The sequence below is a fragment of the Manacus vitellinus genome, unplaced genomic scaffold (genome assembly GCF_001715985.3).
Source record: "Manacus vitellinus isolate BGI_N305 unplaced genomic scaffold, ASM171598v3 scaffold_20_pilon, whole genome shotgun sequence".
Taxonomy (NCBI): Eukaryota; Metazoa; Chordata; class Aves; order Passeriformes; family Pipridae; genus Manacus; species Manacus vitellinus.
In genome coordinates, this window is record NW_021939471.1 from 14,619,611 (window position 1) to 14,638,173 (window position 18,563).

At 41.0% G+C, this 18,563-nt stretch overlaps 1 long non-coding RNA gene across 1 annotated transcript; it reads right to left on the minus strand.

Moving 5' to 3' along the window:
• Positions 1–1,810: 1,810 nt before the first annotated feature.
• On the minus strand, positions 1,811–17,530 carry LOC108639505. The gene is made up of 6 exons (XR_001920571.2): positions 17,482–17,530; positions 15,646–15,710; positions 12,570–12,693; positions 11,611–11,712; positions 11,213–11,342; positions 1,811–3,901 (listed from the first exon to the last, which is right to left on the minus strand). It is a non-coding gene; the product is annotated as an uncharacterized LOC108639505 (long non-coding RNA).
• Between the last annotated feature and the right edge of the window lie 1,033 nt (positions 17,531–18,563).

Consider the following 18,563-nt stretch of genomic DNA (forward strand, 5'->3'; position numbering starts at 1 on the left):
TTAGCACATTCATAATTCACAAAAAAAGCTGCATATTACAAGCTGAAACTTTCCAGGTGGCTAGTTTTGACTGAAGGGTAGTCTTCATGCTAATTACAAAGAGAGAATGACTGAAAGAAAAATGAAAGAGAAAAATTAAAAATGACACATATTGTGATTAACTCATTTGTTTTGTAGGTGTGTCATACAAAGTTCCATTGTGAGCCACTTAGAGCAAGTTTAAAGTAACAATTTCATTTAAGTTACAATGAACTACTATAATTACATAATATCAATGTTTTGTGCTGCAATTTCACTAAGAATTTCCCTACAGAAGCTGCAGAAGCTTTTACTTATGCAAATGTGGAAGCTCACAGTGAAATCAGTGCAGAATCTTATGAATCATTAACTTTGGCCAGAATGCCAGTCTGGGGAAGGGGGGGAATGGTGGCAGTAACTCTCCCTGTGCTCTGGGTTTCCCTGAATGCTGACCTGCTGAGGAAAATAGCTCTGAGTTTTTGCAGTTTGTTCTAACTTACTACACTGACTGTGAGGGACACCACACCACTAAAGCTTTGTTATTCTCTTTTCCTTGCTATATTCCCATATACTAGTGGACATAACAGGTGGCACATGATCTGATCAGCACTGTGTGACTGACTCTCCACAGTAGCAAAGAATTACTGCAGTGGAGGGTATGTGGGTAGCAGAAGTTTGGAGTGTTACAACAGTCTCAACCCATGGAGAAAAGGTGCTGTGACGTGCAGTTCCATGCTCTCATAAAACACCTGGAAATAAAATACAAGCATGTAAATAAAGCAATATAACTCTAATTTTAAACATCTGAAGGTATAACTGGCAATGGTTCCCATAGTAATTTCTGACCTTGCTCCAGATGGAGCAAATATGAGTTCAGACTAAATTTAGTTCTACCCAGCACTAAATTCCCAGTAACCTCTTGAAAGCAAAATAAGAACTGTTAGATTCAGTGCAGGAATTCTCATCTGTTTTTTTTTCTTCTGAGTGAAATGAGGAGAAATACATTTTTCCCAGTGATGCTGCTTATTTTTACAAAACAAAACAAGTGAATGCTGAGACACACTAGCTTCTGTAAATAGGAATTTAAAACTTAACCTTTATTATTCCAGGTTCCCATTCCAGGAACGAAAGGTATTGATCCAGTCACTGTGTGGATGGATGATACAACAATTGCTAAATAGAAAAGTGACAGCAGTCACTATGGCCACATAAGAAGTCCCTGGTCTTACATTTACAGTCATTGGCGTATACTGATCAAACCTCAGCACTGGGGAATAAATGGATAAAAGTTATATCTGATTCAGATTTATAAATTATCTATTTGAGGCAAAAAGGGAAGAACTGCTTGGCAGCTACAAGTGCTAATGAGAGTAAAAACAGATGCAGAGCTATCAAGAAAACATGGCAACTATTATTCGTCTGAACGCTTGATGTTGCACAAGGTGTTAATGCCCCAGCAACCATAACAACTCTGCTAAAGTACATTACATTCATCAAAGTATAACCAATGGGATACAGCACACTGGCATTGTGTCCCCTGCCTTTCACCAGCCCAGTACTAGAATGACTCTATAGGTGTGTGTCTTACAGCAGGTATTTCTTGCTGGAGACCCTGTTTTGGTAGACAGCTTGGAAGAAATTACTGATCTTGTACTTGACCCAGTATATTGCAAGTTATGTTCAAAGTATTTTTAATAGTCTGTGATTTTCTTCGTCAGCTCTCTCTCTGTGATTATGTTCTGCAAGTACTCAAAGTAGTTTCCTCTGAAAGCTACTTGTATGATAGTTACCTTAACTCCCAAGGATTGCAGTGCCCAAGACGTGTTAACTCCAGTTGGATTTTTACTTGACTATTTTTCTTATTTGTACCCTTGCATGCACCACAGTTCAATGACTGCAATTTGAGCACTCCTTTCTATCTAGCTGAACAATCCTCCCCAACACACCACCATCCTGATGTGTAATCACTCAGGAGACATAATCATTCACTTAGAACTAAAATAATTCTCCTACCATTTGCTCCTTGCCTCCATTCTGCCCTTTTTCTCTGATTTATTGCACTTATATTCCTTATGGAAATATTTTGACATCCATCCCCTCTATTCAAGTCTTGTACCCACCCTTGGAGGGAGTGCTTTGAACAGAGGAAGGCCAGGATGAGTGTGTATCTTATATACTCACCCTTTTATTCCAGTGTCATTTCCCCCACCTCCTCATTATATTCCTGATCCCTTCCCCTCCTTCTAGTTTAGCTGTGCCTACTGTCTCTCCTACAGCTACCAGGAGTCCTCCCTTCCCTCCCCTGCCCCTCTAGTAAATGTCAGAAAATATTTCCTCACAGCCTGTGCTACTCAGGATTGTGTCTGAGTAAAGGGATCCTGAACCCCAGCCTTGTCTAAGCTCTCTAAATCACTTGACCCCAAAAAGGTTGCCACAGGACAGCACTTATCTACAGCGCAGGCTGGAAAGAAAGTGCTGCTAATGCACTGATTTCCTTCAGCTCCGAGCTTTGCATCTATTTAGACTGCAAGAAAGTATTTAGTGAGCCAGAACACTGAAATTGTTCCTCTTCAAGCTTAGTCAAAATTACTGTGAAATTCCTTAATTAAAAAGTTCAAGCTGAGAAGCAAAATGCTTTTGAATTCAACCATCACAGTGCCCCACTCAGTACTGTACCTTCTGCCTCTTCTTTATTGCTCCCTTCATGTTCTCATGTTACCTTACGTGCTGCCTGTTGGTTTTGCTTGTTACGAGTGTCCCCCCCGACTGCCACCCCCACACTGCATCGACAAGCAGAAAGCTCTTTATGCCAAGTGTTGACGTAGTGGTGTGCACCAGCCCAGGGTGGAAGAGCATCTTGAATTTCTTGCTCCCCTGGGAGCATTTGATTAAAGGAGGATTTTCATGGTGTGTTGAGATTCAGAACGTGGCTGCTATTCAGTAACTGCTGGTTGCAGTTCTGAGCCTGAATGCATGCTGAGGCTCTGCTGGTTTTGTGGCAATAAGCTGAGTCCTGGGACAATGAATTCTGCACGATTTTCCCCAGTGTGCAGAAGAGCAGAAACAAGACCATGCTCACACTCACTGCCAGGCTGCTGTTTTTGCACTCAGGGACACAGGCTTCACCAGATTTTTCACTGATTCCCTATAGGAGGCTTCCTGACCTGCTCTCTAAATGGGTCTCTTGGATCTAAAGAATTTGACTCAGCTTCAGTGTTACTGGCAGTGTGTGAGGTCAGTTTGGAAACATTTGGAAACTCCCGACTGAGGACATTTCAGGAGTGTCTGCACTACTCTCACACCTGCACAGGCCCCAGAACAGCACTTGGAAATGTTGGATACCTCACAGCACAGTGTGCCTTTTACAGACCTCAGTAGGCTGAACCTGATACACAAATACTCACATGTGCTTCTCACTGTGCTCAGAGGAATACACAATCTAAATTAATTTCTGCTATTATAAATCTAGAAAAACTTTTCTATAGCCCAGGAGATGGTTCTGGAGTCACAACAGAGACGTGTTGTGTACAGATGTACAGAATACAGTTCACAATTTTCTTTCTTTCTTCTGTTCCTAGTAATTGAAGAGTTAATTACTAAAAACTATGCTTACAATGAAACTTGAGGAAATCAGAATATTTGAAAAGGAGATATGTATTTCCTTTATTTCCTATGGTTTGATTTAGGGATTTGCAAACTTACCACTTCAGTCTGAACTCATAAAGCAGAACGATTACTTTAAAATTAAGTTGACAGTGCTTTGGGATGAATTATGGATACTTTCTTTGGCTGCTGACAGTAATTTCATTTGGGATATTCTTCTCGCTGAGAAGCTGTAAACAACAAGACTCACAACAGCAGAAATACAAATAAAGAAAAACAACTAGAAGAATTAGATCGGCTACAATAATAATAATTTTCATGATGAATTTGGCTCCTTTGGGTCTAAACCAAATATGTTTATTTTTTAGAATTGTATTTATTTCATAATCTGTATTTTTCAATTTACTTATCCACAGTGAATATATCCATGTGTATGTGTTTTCCCTTCAAGAATTACTACGTCTCCACCATGAGGAAAATAAAATAAAACTTTTCAAATCACCATAAAACTAAATCTGCAAGAGGGGAATTTTAGTGTTTTATTTTACATACCATATAAATGTAGCTTTCCCTGGGTCATTTTTTTCCACAACTCCTTTTTGTGCTAACTTGTTAAAAATTGTGTCACAGGACCCCAAGACTACAAGGAGCTGTTAAACCATTTACCCAAGAGACCAAACACAAGCACCACCAGGGGAAGGATTAGTGAGCAGGATGCTCAGACACTCATTTTTAGCTTGGAGTGGCCACAGCTGATTGCAGTTACATCTGGCCACTGGATGTGTGCCTCTCCATGTGAAAACTGGGGACACTGAAAAGTTAATAAAAGCATTTTCCAACTCCATAAATGCATTGCAGGGCACACGACATTCCTTTCTGCTATGGTGATGCATATGACTGTGTATCTTGTGCAAGCAGTTACCAGAGATACAAACCAGGAAGTGGATGTTAAAAATAATTGTATTATTAAAGGAGGAATCAATTAAGAGATAAATATACCCTTAATAATAAGAAAATATGATCAGTAATATCAGTTGTATATCTTTTCCATCATCAGAGTGCTTTAAAAACCTTCACATTTACTCACAGTATGTCTCTCTGATACAGGAAAACAAGGCTTTGTTCAGGTGGTGAATGAAGTAAGAGTGCAAAGGACTTGACCACAGAGTATCAGCAAGTCAGTAAACTAAAACTCTATGCTATCAATAAAATCCTTAAAAGAATCTCTGTTTTTAGTTGAGTTTCAGGAATTTTATGGGCAAAGACTTGAAAATTATGACCAAGCCGGCTCGCTCTTCTAGCTTCATGCTTGATATGCAGTCTGCGGAAAAAATTGGAAATTATCTTGGAGCTTCACATAGCTACCATGCCTGACCTGTCCTAATTCATGTAAGATGTTTCAAAGAAGCAAGTTGATAATGATCCAGGCATTCATAGCATGCATGTATTTGCCTTGTCATAGTATTATTCTCACATAGTCTTTAGACAACCTCAAACAGTACAAAACTCAGCATTTGCATTGCCATTATAAAATTTCTTACTTTTAAAATCTAAAGATTGCAAAGAAGCTATTTCAGAGAGCAAACAATAGAATATTTAGAAGAAGGAAGCAAACGTTTTGCCAAAATCATTTTGGGAAAAATAAAAGCCTTCAAGGATTTTGAAAAAGGTAAATGTGGAGCTTAAAGGAACTTTTACCAGATTCAACCATAGCTGCATTTGAAAGGTAAACTGTGAGAATTCAAAAAATTCCAGGCAAGGAGATTCCCCTTACTTTAGAAATCTATATATTTTAGGCATATTTTTCCATAACACTTTGTGATATTACATATCACAGTACTTTGTGTTGTCATTTACATGGGTGAAGTAAAGACTGGCAGCAATTCGACTGATCACTTTCAACTGAAAAACCACACAAGATGCTGACACAGAAAATCACCCCTTGATTTCTTGAGAGTTAAATTGCATCTGCAAACGATGTCAGGTTCCACTTGGAGTAAGCTCTGGTGTCTAGTGCATTTCTGCCACTGGTTATCTTTCTTTTTTGTTTCTTCAGATAAGATATACTTGCATTCTAGCTGCTAATGAAAGAAGAAGATAATCCTGAAATGCTTAGTCACTTTTATACTTTTTAACTGATGCTGTGAAGAAGTGACAGAATCCTGTAGTTAACATGATTCAAAAGATAAGGGGGAGGAGAAGGTGGAGAAAGATTATATAAAATGGATTTATATTGCTTCTACAACTGAATTGTTTTTAGTATAATGTCACGCTCTTAGTGTGGGGGATTCTGCATGTGTCGTGATTCTGCAGATGTTCTGGCACACTACACGCAGCTGCACTATTTGTCATGGGCAAATTTAATAGCAAGATGCTTGTTACATGTTCCCCCTGTTCTTACTTCACAAAAAACATCAAGGGGAAAGTAATCCACTACCTGGTAGCTTGCTTGCTTCCCTTCTTTATACAGCCTTTTAAAACACTTTAAAACAAATTTTGGAAACACCATCTTTTGTACTACATTCTGTAACACCTGCAATTACAGATCTGTTACTTTTGCTAGAATGATTTTGTTCTTTCTAATGGTTATATTGCTAATTAAGTAATTTTAAGTACTTGAAAAGGTCATATTCCTAACAGTGGTGGGGGGTCTTCAAGAGCTTCATCCTTCAAAAGGGAGAATACTTTCTGGTAAGTACTGAATATCCTCTGTTCTCAGTGACTGCAGATGAAACTCAGAAGCACTCCATGCAGCAGTATGGCAGAGCCAAGTGCTGTCAGAAATTTTGCAGAGTCAAACTCAGAAGAGCTCTCCCACCCTTCTGATCTTAAAATCCTGTATTCTTTCCTCTAAGTATTCTCTTTCCTAAACTTTGTTGGTCCAAGGCCAGTGTGTTAATCAGCTCTTCGGGACCATACCCTTGAGTTCCAGCTTCTTGCCAATGTATTCAGAAAGTAGAACAATATTTTGCAAAAAGAAAAAAATATTAAAAAAAGCAAATTTTTTTCTCTTGAAAAGCCTATAACGTGCTGAAACATGGGTTGTCTGGTTAGTGGCAAGGGAGGTAACTGAAGAACTGGCAGCGCAAGGAGAAATTTGGACTTCAGAAGAACGAACTGAAGTAGAAGCAGATCCAACTTAACGAAACAGGACAAAACTCAAGAAGACAGTACAGCTGTAGAACAAGTTAAGGGTGTTACACTATCAGCAAGTATATGAACAAAAAACAGATGTTATAAATGAAAAATTTTCATGTAATTACTGTATCTCCTACAGTACAAGAAAGACATTAACCTACTGGTGCTACTCCAGTGGGAGCTGTAGCAGGGAGCGTGCTGGGAGAAGCTGAGGGCGCTGCAGTTCTTCAGCCTTGAAAAGGCCAGGAGGGCAGGAGGATTTGTTGCTGTCTGAAAATACTTCCCCGGAGGCTACAGAGAAGACAGAGCCAGGTTCTTCTTAGGGGTGCACAAGGACAAGAAAGAGGCAACTAGCAGAAGTCAGAGCAAGGGAAATTCTGACCAGGAATTAGGAAAAATTATTTACCTCATTCACCATGAGGGTGGTGAAATATTGGCAGAGGGGCCCTAGGAGGTTGTGGCCCTCTCAAGGTGAGATCCCTCCAGATGAGGAGGTCTGTATGTCCTCTCCTTGAGAGTAATCACACTTAACAGATTACCTAGATATTAATATCTATACTTGTAACATTAAAGTATAAATATATTTACAAGTATGGTTGAAACTGTGAGTGCTTACAAAACACACAAGAAAAGATGGATCAACAGAGTATATTTTTTTTTGCCAAGGAAAAATCATGTTTTTAAAAGAAATATTTATGTACTGTTGTATGGGAGGTATTTTAAAGCATCTTGAATTTTTCACATCTTCAAAAAACTGCATATACATAAAATACGTAGTCATGTATCAAGTTGATGAGAAAGTTCTTGTTAGGAGGAAGCTGATCAGATAATTTTAGAAATGTATAACAAGTGTTTCTGTTATTAAAAATGTGCATCTGTGAACACAGACTGTCAAAGAAAATGGAATATTCAGTGAGTCTTTTCAGAAGAAAGTCAGCAAATAGCATTGAAACATGCAATAGATATGTGAAGATATTAGTTTCCAGTCTTCAGATGATTGCTTAGCTCAAAAGTTAAACAGATGTGACTATGACATCTCTCATTCTGTTTCTAATCAATCTCTAAATATATATATGAGATCAAGCTGTGTTTGTGTACAGAGCCAATTTCAGAAATTGTTGTGAACTGCCTCATGTAAAACCTATCTGACAGTGTCTGTGAGTGTGCGCGTGTGTGACGTGTCTTAGATTCAAACATGTATTCTTAGTTATCCTATACCTTTATGAGGTTACACAATGGTCTTCTGCAGCTACACGAATTTTTAACTTAGCACTACAACCTATAGCTCTCAATTTAATAACTACAGTATTCCTGCTGATTGTGCAAATTACATTGACGATGAAAATCAAACACTTTTTGTTAGCTGGCCTCCTGATGGCAATGAAGAAATACAAGTCAATCAGACCTTGAATTATTCTAATTCAAAAAAAGTTAGGAAAGTGTGAATGCTTCCAAGATCTACTGCTCAGTCATGATTCTGCAGTCATAGAAGGGTTTGCAAATCCTTGCTGAACTCTGCAATTCACAGACTAAAAGGGATTTCATAGCCCAGTAAACGTGATTTAGCCATTATTATCAAAAAGCAACAAGGTTTGTATTGACATGATAGTATATGGACTCAGAAATTCCCTGGGTTTGTCTGGGCCTAAATAGATTTTAACTTGGTTTAGTTGTGATAGCAATTGTTCAGCTGTGAGGCTCTCTTGACTAAATTTTAGTTTAACTCTAGTTTATGGTAATAACAAATGGTTATTCATTGTGGACTGAAATGCCTACAGCTCTAGAGTCAGCTGTGGGAAAGAGTGCAGACGCAGATGACACAAATAAGTCATTTAATCACAGTAAGCTGACAGTGTTAAGAAAACATAAAACTAAATCAGACACCAGACTGAGGAGAAAGACATCTCCTTCCCATGAGTATCACGCTCCTCCTGGTGATAACTCATTGTAGTACTCCCCCATTCCTTTTGAGAGATACCAAAGTGTCAGTCTTAAGACCCAAAGGAACACTGGAGGAATAAGCACAAAGCCAGAGAATAGGGAACTTTTTATGTAGCAATTTTACCCCTATTTTTAATGAAGTCTTCCACTACTCATTAAATAATTTTGATTATTATACTGTTTAAAATAGTAATTGGACTACCAATAAATTCTTACATTCATTTATATATTGTGCTTTTTGCCAATACCTTTTTGTAGGCTCTGAGTGTAATACTACATTAAACATTGCTAACATCTTTAAGGACCTGGAAGCTGAAACAAATACCATGAAGATCACTGAAGCTCACAAGCACTTTGGTAAGTTGCAGTCAATGCTGCTGTGCTCTATTTTCTCATGGACAAGCTGAATGAAATCAGTCCAGTGAATCAGCTTTCATTCGAGGTTACCACTCAGGAAGAGGTCAGTGTGTTTGCGTACTGCTGTTTTAATCTAGTTCTACCACTGGCTTACCACTTTCCCTCTGGTCACAGGCTGCATTTCACAAGGCAGTGCAGTGAGCAAAACCCTCTGATAACATGAGGCTCGGTGTAAAGATCCCAACTGGCTGTATGACACGCTCTGCTATCATTTACACTGGTCTGTTTGAAAGGGTAAAGCTTACTTTCCCAGCCCAGTTAGCTCTCCCAGTACAGCACGACCCCTGCATGGGCTCCCATTTACAGCTTTGTGTACGTACACCTGTACGTGTGGCCAGGCAGCCACAGAGCAGCCCTTTGCCTTATGATTTTGAGGCCTCCCTTCTGTGCCTTCCTGCTTCACCACAGTAAGAGGGAATATGGACGAGTTCGTGTACTTCTGCTTGGGTCTCCTTGCTGTAGCTTGAGCTGTTCATGCTACCAACTGGCTCTGCCAGGCCACTGGAAAACTCCCTCCTCAGGCAAGAACATCAGCCTGAAATGCTTCCTACAAACTGTGTTTGCTCTGAGCCAGTCCAGGCTGCTTTCTCGTTAAGGACAGAAAAGCATGATGGCTTCACAGACATTGCTGTGGCCACAGAGGGGGGCACCTCTGCAGGGGCAGTCAGTTTTCTCACTCTCCACTTTTCATCCTCATCTCAAACACTGGGAAACGCATCTACTTTCAAAGTAGCTCTTCATGTCCCAAGTGCTGCTGCCACATGTATATATTCCTCTTAGAACGAGCTGAACGGAAAGAGTATTGTATAACGATCTCTCGTTTAGCTTAAAATGTTATCTTTTCCTTCACTGCTTTTTGTCTGTGAGCAGTATGCTGAGTCTTGTGCAGCTGTGTTCTTGCTCTTATTTGGCATAGATCTCTTCTAAGTTTTGCACCCATACCAAGAGTTTCCTACTTCCCTTTGAAAAGAGCGAGAAATGGGTACAGAGCAGAGGAGCCAAAAGCCTATGTGGATGTGAGCCACAACTATGATGAAAATATTAACCTGATAAAAGAGGTTTCTTCAGCTTCTAGTGCATGTGCTGTGAGCCAGAAAGTAAAAATCACAAATGGAGAAGAGAAAGGGAAGACAGAGAAATTCAAATTCAGCTGCTGACCCTACTTGTTTTCAGAGCACAGAATATCTACGGTACTGAAACATAAATCAGCCAACCAGTGAATTCCTGTCCAGTCTCCTCAAGGTCATCTAAAAGTCACCTACAAGCATCTCACACGAGGACATGCGCAATGGCTGACTTCAGCAAGGTGCCAAACACCCACTCTGGCTGAGGCTGGGATGCTCAGAATGCTCACCACCATGCATGGCTGGGCCCTGCCTTTATTTTTCTGATTGAGCTGTGTAAACAAGACACAGTTCTGTCTAGAAAAAAACACTCTATATTAATTATTTAGAAATTAACAGGTGTTAAACCAATTGCCATTATCGGGCATGCCAACCTTTAGAACAAATCTAGCATTAAACCATGGATATCTATAGGGAATTCCCTTGGATCATTTGATCAAATTATGCTCTTAAAAGTACACTTCAAAAATGTCATCCTGGTGTAGGAGGAACAGAAAGAAAATAAGGCAATGAAATTAATGGAAATTTAGAGAAATGAAATGTTGTCTCATGTATTTTGACAATGTAGGCATCAGTAGGTTTGCCAGACAGATCAGCTTCAGATTTGACTTGAGCAAATTAAGCTAATCTAAAGCACAAGCTACTTGCTAGTCATTTTTCTGGGTTTTGCCTCTTGAACCATTTTACAAGTTTATTTACATTATAACAGCACTGGTTGTGCTTCTCCCATGTTTGAGGTCATTCCCCAGCCTCTGGGAAGAAAGTTGGCACTTGACAACATGGCCAATTTCTGGCCACAGAGGTGTTTTAAGTAACAAGGTGGGCAGGCAGGAACAGCAAAAGGGGGAAAGCTGTGAGGATGAAGACTGCTAAAACAGTCAGGTATAGATAGCAAGAGGAAAGAGCCCTGAAATGCCTGAAGAGACATTTCTGACAGAGAAATCCCACTGCAACAATTGTTTAATTGTTACCTTGCTTTGCAAACAGCACTATGTAGGCACCTTTACTTTGCTGGCATCTGCTGCTGCACCCCATTTCTTTCAACAGTAAGACATCAGGCACAACAAGGCATAACTGAAGGATCCAGATGGTCTTTGGCATCTGCAGTGAGTTAGGAAGAAAAGATGTTTTCATTGTTTTTTCAGATCTTTGTCATGGTTTAACCCCAGCCAGCAACTAAGCAGAGCACAGCCATTCACCTACTCCCCCACGGCAGGATGGAGGGAAGAGAACTGGAAGGGTAAAGGAGATAAACTCATGGGTTGAAATAACAGCAGTTTAATAATAATAACACCACCACCAATTAAAAAAAAAAAGGAGAGAAATAAAACCCAAGACAAAGCAATGCAAATTAAAAACAATTGCTTACCACCAACAAGCCAATGCCCACCCAGTCCATGAGCTGCAGTCCCCGAACCGCAGTCTCCAGCCAACTTCCATCTCTAGTTTATTTTGAGCACGACGCCTTATGCTATGGAATATCCCTTTGGTCAGTTGGGGTCAACTGTCCCAGCCGTGTTTCCTCTCAACATTTGTGCACCCCCAGCCTCCTCACTGGTGGGGTGGTGTGCGGAGCAGAAAAGGTCTTGACTCTGTGTGAGCACTGCTCACTAATAATTAAAACATCCCTGAATTATCAACACTGTTTCCAGCACAAATCCAAAACACAGCCCCATACTAGATGCTATGAAGAAATACCTCATCCAAAACCAGCACAATCTTAAACTGAATTTGCTGGACTGGGAGGTGTTTGGTGGTGTTGGGCTTTTTGCTTGTGAATGTGACAAATTTGAGTGAAGCCTAAGAACATTTTTACGGATTACTTCGGAACAGGTTTATACTTTATACTGTCTAGCCTCACACGACATGCTGTGACTTGATTTTGCATTATTATGATGATTTAATACAACACTGAGTAATAGAGATTGTAGTGAATTCAGGTTGGAGAATCTAAACATCAGTCCTCTCATTTGATTTTCCTAAATCTCTTTCTGATCTAAGCACCTAAATATCCTCAGTCTGGTCATGATCCATACCTTGACCATCCTCTACCAGAGAACAGAATAATTCTAGGCCATTAAGGCACTTGCCCATATCCATTTCATCTGCAAGATCTTCAGAGGTGCAAACAAAACACTGGATGGGAAGATTTGCTAATGCTGATAGTACTTTAGATCACTGGATAATCTTTTTCCTGTGTTAGTTATTACTGAATGGAAATCAAATGCATGCATGTTAGAACTAGTAACAGATGGCACTTCTGTTCTATGAGGAAGAAATAGGGGCAAAGGGGCAGCAAAGTTGAACCTCCCCCCTTCCCGGTCTTACCAGGATTCATTGTGTTGCCCTCCTGTTACAGTTGGCTGTGACTCTTTCTTGTTATAAAGAGATGTCAGAAGTTAGAGAGAGACAGACGATAACCTTAAATCCTTTACTGCATTTTACCAGGATTCTGAAAAATAAAAAATAAAAAAATAAAAGCCAGCTGAGGGAGTTGGAAAATGTCAGTGAGGCATTACACAAAGAACTTGATACATTTGTTGACCTTTCTTCTTCCTCCACCCTTCTCCTCTAAGATGGATTTAGTAGTAGTGAGTGCTTAGTGCTTTAAGTGCTTTCTTAAAAATAATTTAGATGCTATTGTCTGTCTGCCTGCTACTTGGAAAACATAGCTGTTTCAATGAGCCCCTGCTGAAACGGAAGAAAGAGGGTTTATTGAAATGCCTCCAAAAATGCACCAAAATTTCATTCTTTTCCTTGTCAGCTGAAACCCATCTTGTTCTTGCCTTTACAGTCTTTTGTTTTATTTTTTTAATTGTACCATTGTATTGAGGGGCTTTTCATTCTTTTCCGCTCTTTTACGAATGGCATGTGTGGTATTAAGAGCTGAAGGCAGAGACGAGAGGAGAAGTGTTTTGAACTGACTAATTTGCAGGCAAGAAATAAAGCTCTTGTAAGGTGGTCCCAGGGGTATCTTTGCCATGAACACTATTTGAAATGACATGTAATCTGGTACATTTCAAAGGCAAAACATTTCCTATTCTAAAGTATCTTCCTGAGCCAGGGTTGGTTTACCTGTTTCCAGAGAATAATAAACTCCATTGGGACCAAGGGAACTCCTTCTCTCCCCTCTCAAAATTCCTGTTCTTTTTCAAAGGGGCAATTGCAGCCAACAGTTTATTTCTGTCCTATCTTTTCCTGCTCTAGTGGCTCAGTGCTCCCTACTAATACATAGCTGAATGCACCTCTGGATTCACACAGCACATCCGTGTACAAAGAGAGAAATAATGGTGTGGAGCTCTCTTGTTGTTTCTTTTAACAGTGGAAAATTTAGATCTGGTTCTAACAGACTTCTAAAATTTTAAGCATTTTGCCATATGACTTTGATCTGGCAATTTCTTAAGAGAAACTGTTCCTCTTCTAGAGAAATCTGAGCTCAGCTGACCTTGGAATGCTGTATTAATACTCTTTCTCAGCATAATTTAGTGTTTCTAGCCTTATTGACATACTAAAAGGCTTACACACAAAAGTCCACATTTAATTTGTCAAAGCAGACATTTCAAAAAAACCTTATGTTAAAACTTTGCCATATTTTGGTGAAAGCTTAGCTGGTCTTCTAAGCTGGCACACTTAATCATCATCTGTGAACATATTCATATACTCTGAGGAGTGTTTCTATATGTTCATGATTTAAGCTTATGATATCCAGAATCTGTATTGCATGGTTTTAAAAGATTTTAAAATATTTTAAATGGGAGATTTGGGCCACAAGTAAAACCCAAAGCTCTAGAGAAAATAAACACTGATAAATATTACAAGCATTTTCTATTAATTTCACAGCTGTTCTATCCTAAAGCTTTTAGTTACAGAAAAACAAACTGATGCTTTGGGAACTCTCTGAACTTACACTGACTACTGTTTCAACGTTTACTTGATTTTCTCTCTAATTCTCCATGAAGAGAAATCAGGTATAGTGTGTCTATAATAATGATCCTACAGACCGAGGTTTTTTTAAATAAAATCTTCAGTTACATTGGTTTTCAAAATCCACATGCTTGTGCTCACATGTGCTCTACACAGTATTTTTTCAAGTGTGGACAATGATGAATAAATTATGCTACTTGAATAGAGATACTGAAGGCCCCCGGAAAGGATAAGCAAAAAAGATGGAGTTGGAATGTCCAGAAAAGAGACATTTCTAAAAGAATGAAAAGCAAAAAGTTCTCTCCTGAAACCAATAATTATGTGAGACAGCAGACTGTCGGGGATGACTTGTGCTGTCAGTTTGCATTACAAGCCTCAGCCCTTTGAAGGACAGATTTTGCACTGTGAGTGACCCTAACGTGTGTTATACTTGGATCTCTACCAAATAGAAGTCATAATAAAATACTATGCCCCATAGAATAGGTCTTACACCTTAACTGTTGTTTTTCACAACAGTCTGTCAACTGTAATTCTTAATTTATGGGAACTTTGCCCAAATGGAACAAAATGTGTCCAGTATTCACAAAAACTTCCAAAGAAGGTAGTGCTGTTCCACAGTAGCGTTTATCTCCTGGATTGGTTCCTTATCGATTCTGAACCATTAGATTCCTCTGGACTATATATAGATGCTATTACTAACAATCATGAGAACACATAGCATTTACCATAAAAGAAATGTCTACCAAGTTAGTTAGCAATACCACTGGTTTTAGAAATTCTATCAAAACCAGAGAAATAAACAAGGCCTTTGTCACATGGTAACACACAGATGGCATTACATCTCTAACACTTAGTATCTGAGGAAAGTTACAGTGCTTGACTCAGCTGCCTGGGTGACTGCTGGCTGCTTTCTGAAATCAGAGGTAGCTTGCCTGCTGTTCTGTATTTTACTAGTGCAAGTCATCAACCTAGCACAACTATACTTGAGTGATAGATTTGACCCTACTGAAAACCTGCTAACCCTCCTCTGACCAAACTACCTCCTAATGCCAATGTAAGGACTTCTGCTTAGCCCCTTTCTTTGCCCTTGTGTAATGTCACCTTTAATGAGACATTAATTTCCTTTTTTCTCTTTAGATAAATTTCTAACATATCTACTTCAGTGTGCATTGAAATATTTTTCTAGGCAATATGTAGGGAATCCATTAGCAGGAATCAATTGTCTCACTTCTGCATTGCTTTTCAGACACAGGGGCATTTTGCTAATACGAAATACTTAGCCATAGAACAGTACAATATACTAGCTCAGCTGATTTATTGAAACTATATTTTTGAGGGCTGGGTTTTTTCCTTTGGTGACTCATGTAATGTGGTGCCATTTAAACACTGTGTGTAGAACACATGCTTATTTGAACACTTCATTATTTGGCTCAAAGTAGTACAGTATATTGTTCTGTTTAGGGAACAAGTTTGAATTTACCATTGACTCCGGAGAACTTCACAATGTATTGTTGGGTCAAGGACAGGAAGCTGCAGCAGAAATAGCTATGGAAAAGGCATCAAAAGAAGGCCACTGGGTTACACTTCAAGTAAGTCAAAGCTCTTCATTACATCAGTGCTGCACTGCAGTGTTAAAAACTGAAGCTTTTCAAAATAGCATGTGCCTAGATGAAAGAGTACTAAATAGTGATTTAAAACTTCCTTTGTCTTTGCCACAAGGGAAGCACATAACTTCATCTGTATATGCAAGTATCACTGCATATCACATAAAATATGAATTGTGTGTAGGGAGTCAACTAACATATTTTCCCAAGCACACGGTATCTGATTTACTAATTTATTATCCATTAAAAAAAATCCTTTAGTAAATAAATGTGTAGCAAAAAGAATTGTTACGCTGTATAATCAGATGAATAGATACAAACAGGGAAGATTGCTGTCATTATGCAGTGTATTGTGCTAAACAGATGCACACGATTTTTTTCAAATATTGTGCAATATGAAACTGCTTCCTTATGTCTGGTTTTTCTTGTATCAATAAAATGTTTCAAATTTCAAATCAATAGCTCACTAGGAGGCCTATTTTTTCCTCCCTTCTCCCCCCTCTCCCTCCCCATCTCTGAATATTTATTTTGTAGTAAAGTGGCTGAACACATTAGAGAAATTACTGAAGAAAACCAGGGAAGGAAGTCAGCAGGGTGATCGGTTTTGAGTGTGAGGACCCTGCCACTTCCCCTAGAGCATATCTCATTCCCGGGTGGATTTGGGAAACCTCACATTAAAAAACCTGATAAACTACAACCAGTAATAATGTCTGATCACCATGCTGCACTGGATAAATTTGACTAGGCAAGCAAAACACCACAGAAATAAAACTTTAAAAATGTAAGCATTGAACTTCTCCTTTTAAAGCCACTTGAAACGGTGAAGTCACTAAAAGCCTTTACAGGGTATGCAGTAATAAAGCAGGATGCATTTAATTTCTTAAAGATTTGTTCACATATCCTAGAATGACTGCACATCTAACAGCAAAAAGAAAAAAAAAATCAAACAAGAAACTACTTCTTTTCATTTTAAAGCATCACATACAGTTTCTAGTTAAGTACATGCCTGTGCACGTGGGAATGAAAAATTTGCAGTCACTACAGTTAATTACTGTAGTACAGAATAAGAATTTTTTTTGGTTTTGTCTAGCTTAGTTTGATTTATCTTGAAATGCGAAACCATGCGGTTTTGTGTCTCTGCAATATTTTTTACATATTCTGAGCATGTAGTGCACAGAATTAGGTCTTCAGCTGAGGTAAATCAGTGAGGTTCACTACACCAATTTATATTGCTAAGGGTTTGGTCCAAAACGTTTGCATAGTACATAAGAGGAAAGCATGGTTTTGACTGCTAGGTTATGATATTTTCCTCCATCCTTTTTAATCTTTGTTTTGGAAGGCTTTTAATTAAAACAATTTTTGTTACTGACTCTTAAAAGATACAAACATAGGTGTATACAGGTAGTAATCATAAGCTATGATCAAAGATATGGTCAAAGAAATCAAGTATCTCTTTGGAATACATATCTGTACTAAAGAAAGAGCATCAACCTGAATGCTAAGAAACTCTCCAATTACAAAAAAAAAAAGAAAAAAAGAAAAAAAATTGCTTTTCGACAGTATATTCTAAAAAACCTCTGTGAAAATTATAAAGGCTTTTCGTCTTTTCCTCTTGTTTAGAATAACCTCTTCCAGCAATAAAGATGGGAAGAACGGCCAGCCACCCGCGCAGCGGAGGGAATGTCACCCAAAGTGCTGACAGACATACGCACAAAGAAAGCCGCGGCTGCAGCCACGGTCGACCCACACGCTTGTCGCCAAACTTCTGCCGGCGGGCAGTGGCTCCGCCGGCCCCGCAGCCCGCCGGCCCCCGCCGAGGGCCCGGCCCCTCGGGCCCGCGGGCGCCGCCTTCCCGCGCCGCCCAGGGTTGCGCTCGGCATATCTGGTTGGGCCGGACCGTTCCCCCCGGCCTCGGCGCTCTGCCCGAGAGGTCGTCACCTCCCTCGGCTCCCCGCGGGTACCTGCCGGGCCGCCCCAGGCAGCCGCCCGTTGCCCTGTCCTCTGCCCGTGCCCTGCCCCGTGGCGCGGCGGGCCGGCCGGGGCCGGGGCCGGGGCCGGGGCCGGGGGCCGGGGCCGGGGCCGGGGCCGGGGCGGGGGCCGGGACGCGTCCGGTCAGCGGCGGCGCGTTCCCGGAGCCAGAGCGCCCCCTGCCGTCGGCACTCCGCTCCGGCAGGTGCCGCGGGCCGTGGGAGGCGGCGGACGGGGGAATCGTGGCTGAGGCTCGTGCTGCTGCTGTGGCGGGTGGCTGGTGGCTGGCTCGGCCCCGGGGGAGGAGCACCCGGGGAGAGCGTGTACCCCCCGGGCCTGACCCCGGGCAAGCCGCTGCGGGGTGTGACGGCAGGCCCCACCTCCGGGGGAGGTTCCCTCTGTCGCAAAAACGGCTCGTGTAACGCTGTGGTGAGTTGGGGGCGTAACGGGATTTCCCCAGCAGGGCCGCACCCCCGGCACCCCGGCTGCCAACAACCCAGTTTGCCGGCGGGAGAGCTCGTAGCCCGCCCCCGGCCGGAGCCTCCCGCCCGGGTGCCTGCCTGTGTGAGCCCGGTCGTTTTCCAGCGCAGGAGCCAGCACGGCTGGATCGGTTTCAGCAAACCCGAGGCGCATCCCGCACTTCCTCCCGCAGTTTCCACCGGGGGGACAGGGGTGTGACATGAGCAGGAGCCAGCCCCGCAGAGGTCACAGCCCTGCGGGGCTGGGGCGACCCGGCCGAGCCGGGGTTTGTGCCTGGAGGAAGCAAACAGGGGCATGAACGGGCACGCTCTGCTACTCATTTAAATGGCCACAAGCACACGGCTCT